This window comes from Perca flavescens, chromosome 3, assembly GCF_004354835.1.
Source record: "Perca flavescens isolate YP-PL-M2 chromosome 3, PFLA_1.0, whole genome shotgun sequence".
Taxonomy (NCBI): Eukaryota; Metazoa; Chordata; class Actinopteri; order Perciformes; family Percidae; genus Perca; species Perca flavescens.
Genome location: NC_041333.1, coordinates 40,118,980 through 40,123,979, shown reverse-complemented (window position 1 = coordinate 40,123,979; position 5,000 = coordinate 40,118,980). Strand labels below are relative to the sequence as shown.

The window sequence follows — 5,000 nt, the reverse complement described above, 5'->3', positions numbered from 1 at the left end:
CAGTATGCTTACATATATTTGTGATACAATTCTAATCTTACCAGGACAGGTTGTATAACTACTGGACTAACCTAATCTTACCAGGACAGGTTGTATAACTACTGGACTAACCTAATCTTACCAGGACAGGTTGTATAACTACTGGACTAACCTAATCTTACCAGGACAGGTTGTATAACTACTGGACTAACCTAAAGCTTTCTCCTTCTGTCTGCAGTCTGGAACCACCATCATCAGCAGCTGAGTCTGGTCGTCGCTTCATGTTGAATATTTTGTACAGTATATAGTAATGTTTGAATAAATGTTATAATAAAAGATACACGTTTCGTTAATGTCTTTTTCGAGCTTCTATATCTTAAAAGTTATTGAAACAGGTACCATCTGAATAAAATTATTCAGTTAGAAATAGACATTGAAAAACAGTTTATATTATATACACACCCAAAAACGTAATGACACAGACAAACCAGTTAATTTAATGCATTTATTTTCAGAATGCCAATCTCTAAAAGGCTTTAGCAAATAATCTAGCTATTCAACATCTCTCTTTGGCCTCTGTCTCCCTACTTGTCTTTTGCTTTCCCATCCTCAGTGACAGCCTCCGTTTGTCCCTGATAAAAGACAGCAAACACAAGAAAAATAAGTTTACCATTATGAATGCTATAACGTAACGTTATATTAAACGTTATACTTTTTACATGGGAAGTTACTCATACATTTTAGCCTTCATGTTGATAGTGAAGTAAATAAGGTGCAGCGTTACCTACCACCCTGCAGCTACAACTGGTAAACACACACATTTATAAATCCCTGCTAACGTTACGCATATAGAGTAACAACATATAAAAAGAGATGAAAATGCCACGGACATTAAACTTTAAAAACACAAATGGCAAGAAAGACCGCTAGCTAGCTAACAGCCTAATGTTAATGATAGGTTCAGTTAGCTTAACGTTAGCTAGGGTGTATCTACCTAATTACTATAGCAATCCGTACCAGCATTAAAGCGTTAAGCTTTACATTGATTTAAAACATTAACGGTGATGACACATGTACGGCAAACACTAAAGATACTTACATTTAAATGATTATTTTGCCGTCAGCGATACCGCTCCAACTCCCGCTTAGGTCCGCCATTTAATTTTTTAAACAAGCCCGGCAAAGCCGCGCGCAAAGGATTATGGGTGATATGGGAGCGCGAAGGATACACATATGCATCCTTTGCCGTCTATGGGGATTTCTCGAGCGAAGGACTCAGTCCTTGGTAGGATTCGGAGGATCCTCGACATCGAGCGGTCCTTGACGGACGTCGATGACGTAGCATCCTCCAAATTCTGGCTTCGAAGGATCCTTCCTTGACATTGAGAAACAGCTAATCTCTCTCTGTCTCCATGGCGATGCTCTTAAAGGAACACTCCCATGTTTCTGGCAGACTGTCAACACTGAAGGAAAACTCCTCCATCACTGCGTCCATTAGCGACATGCTAACCTATTAGCATCGATTGTGTTGAGTGATATGAGGCTGCTGAGAGGACCAACATTATATCATGTGTCCTCTTTATATTAAACCAGTGCACTTCCTGTCCCTAACGGGCCAGTTGATTGGTTCCCACTATCTTCTTTTCCACATCTTTATCTAACTAATGAGCACGGTGCAATCCGGTTCGGCCTGCGGCGTGTCCCCTTTTCCAAAATCTACCGGCCACTCAGCACGGCTAATTGTATAACCTTTATAATACAACCAGACCTACAGCACTCAGGCATGTTTATTACATAAGGACAAGTCTTACAAGCGAAATACTGGCTTTCTCTATTTCTATCTCATACACACACACACACATATGCACAGACACACACACACACACACACACAAACACACACACACAAACACACACACACACACACACACACACACACACACACGCACTCTCACTTGCACACACAGACAACCACACTCTCACGCACACACAAACACACTCTCGCACACACACACACACACATGCACGCACTCACACACACAGACACACACGCTCGCACACACAAACTCACACACACACACATTCTCACTAACACACACACACACACACACACACACACAGACAGACAGACACACACAAACTCGCACACACGCACTTGCAAACACACACACACACACACTTATATGCACTCACTCGCACACACAGACACACAGACACACACACACACGCTCACACAGACACACATGAACAGTGTCCATTAGTGCAGTAACTCAGGTAGTGATTTTGATATCACGTCTCTGAAATATTCATCATCACTCTACGAGCATTAGAGCCTCTAAAGCTCTCGTTCAGACGCACAACGTGACTCAGGAAGCACTCTGCTCCTCTCTGATCACGACAAAACTTTAACTTCTTAAAGGAACACGCCGACTTATTGGGACTTTGTCTTATTCCCCGTATCTTAGTTAGATAAGTCCATACATAGCACAGATCCTGGAGGTAACCGGCTTATGGAAAGGATCCCTACAGAGATAGACCTTTTAGTTAAAGAGTAAGATCATTTTAGTTTAACATGAAACAGCCCCGAAATCACCATCACCAAACTCCACCAGACTCCATGTAAATAATCAGGACTTTTAGCGTGTATAGAGCCAGCATATCTCCACCAGACTCCATGTAAATAATCAGGACTTTTAGCGTGTATAGAGCCAGCATATCTCCACCAGACTCCATGTAAATAATCAGGACTTTTGTCATTGTAAAACACACTTCATTCAAAGTGGACATAAACTAAATAAAACTACCAAAAGCCGCCTTGGTTCATCTTTCCACTGTTCCAACAATCACCACTCTGGTTTGGTTGAAATAAACCCTTAATTCACCCATTTACATGTGGAAATATGCTGGCTCTATACACGCTAAAAGTCCTGATTATTTACATTGAGTCTGGTGGAGATATGCTGGCTCTATACACGCTAAAAGTCCTGATTATTTACATGGAGTCTGGTGGAGATATGCTGGCTCTATACACACTAAAAGTCCTGATTATTTACATGGAGTCTGGTGGAGATATGCTGGCTCTATACACGCTAAAAATCCTGATTATTTACATGGAGTCTGGTGGAGATATGCTGGCTCTATACACCTGATTTACATCTGGTGGTTTGGTGATATTTCTTGTTCATACCCTTCCCTTCCTTTAGTGACCTGGGACTTCATTACAGCCGGGTCTAATTGCCTGTTGTCCAACGTTTATGGAGTCTCTGGAGAGGTTTCCTGGAGATGTCAGAGTGTTACATGTTTTATTCACAACAGGAGCTCCGATTATTTCCCAAGAGGAGTCTGGACTGATGAAAGAACATCATTACAGATCCCTCGACGACCTCCACTTTACTGCTGTAAACACGGAGGGAGTTCTCTTTCCAGATTTCCAACTTTAGAAGTTAGAAGATCTCCCATATGGACATATGAACAGATGGACATATGGTCAGCAGCAGATTGGTTAGGCATTGAAGAAGGAGTAGGAGAGGAGGACAGCATCCAACAGTGTGTCCTCCTCTGTTTTGATACTTGTATTTTACCCTCTGTCTCTGGGTTTGTGTGTGTGTGTGTGTGTGTGTGTGTGATTTTTTGCTCCTAGAGTTGTTCCGATCCAACCTAAAATGTTGCTATTGTTACCGACAGAAAGGTATTTGTGGGGTGTTTGGCATTTGAGCCAGTAGGGAGGAGAGAGAAGGAGGAGCTGTTAGAGAAGCAGCCATGGTTCCCTGAGATGCTCAGAGAGAGAGGGGGAGAGAAGGAGGTAGGGCTGCACGATTATGGCCAAAATGATAATCACGATTATTTTGATCAACATTGAGATCACGATTAATTATTACGAATATTTGTTGATTTTAACCAAAACTAATTGTATTGTCACATAGGCTAATTATAACTGCTTTCACATCCATATTGTGCTACATTCCTCCTTTATTGAAGGATACTGTGATGGAGTATGCCATTTCAGCTGTTGTGCGACCGCTTTCCATACATGCACGTTTGCCGTAAGGTATCTACCTGACGAAATAGCAACGCGGATTTCGGTGGCTCATTACACTGCCGCTTACATGTCTGCGTTGCGCTCTGATGCTCCGAAACCCACGTTAGAGGCAACATAAACATCGCTGCACGTCACGCTAGTAAACACTAATAACACGTTACACAGCAGGTAACGTTAGCCTACCGTTAGCTACAGTAAACACTAATAACACGTCACACAGCAGGTAACGTTAGCCTACCGTTAGCTACAGTAAACACTAATAACACGTTACACAGCAGGTAACGTTAGCCTACCGTTAGCTACAGTAAACACTAATAACACGTTACACAACAGGTAACGTTAGCGTACCGTTAGCTACAGTAAACACTAATAACACGTTACACAGCAGCTAACGTTATCCTACCGTTAGCTACAGTAAACACTAATAACACGTTACACAGCAGCTAACGTTAGCCTACCGTTAGCTACAGTAAACACTAATAACACGTCACACAGCAGGTAACGTTAGCCTACCGTTAGCTACAGTAAACACTAATAACACGTCACACAGCAGGTAACGTTAGCCTACCGTTAGCTACAGTAAACACTAATAACACGTCACACAGCAGCTAACGTTAGCCTACCGTTAGCCACAGTAGTAACTGGATTAAACACAGCTAAAATGCTGACAGCTAAACGGTGTAGTCTGACAGGATTCCAAGGGAACAACAGGTGCAGGGAACAACTCTGATTGGCTCATGGAGGCACGTGATTGGCTTTTGGGAAGCCAAAATCGTGATACGTGATTAAAAGTTGATTAATTGTGCAGCCCTAGAAGGAGGAGCTGTTACCATTAGAGCAGAGGAGCAGAGGAGCAGCCATGGGTCCCTGAGATGCTCAGAGAGAGAGAAGGAGGCAACACTACACCTGACAGGTCACGCTGCAGAGGAACTAGTGGGTCAGGACATAAATAGTCTTGTTTACACCCTCAGAATAACTCCTCT

At 42.5% G+C, this 5,000-nt stretch overlaps 1 protein-coding gene across 1 annotated transcript in view; it reads left to right on the top strand.

The window, feature by feature from the left end:
* The window catches only part of LOC114552434 (fibroblast growth factor 12), a 63,188-nt gene that overhangs the window by 19,048 nt on the left and 39,140 nt on the right, over nucleotides 1–5,000 (top strand). The gene's annotated exons all lie outside the window — the stretch shown is intronic.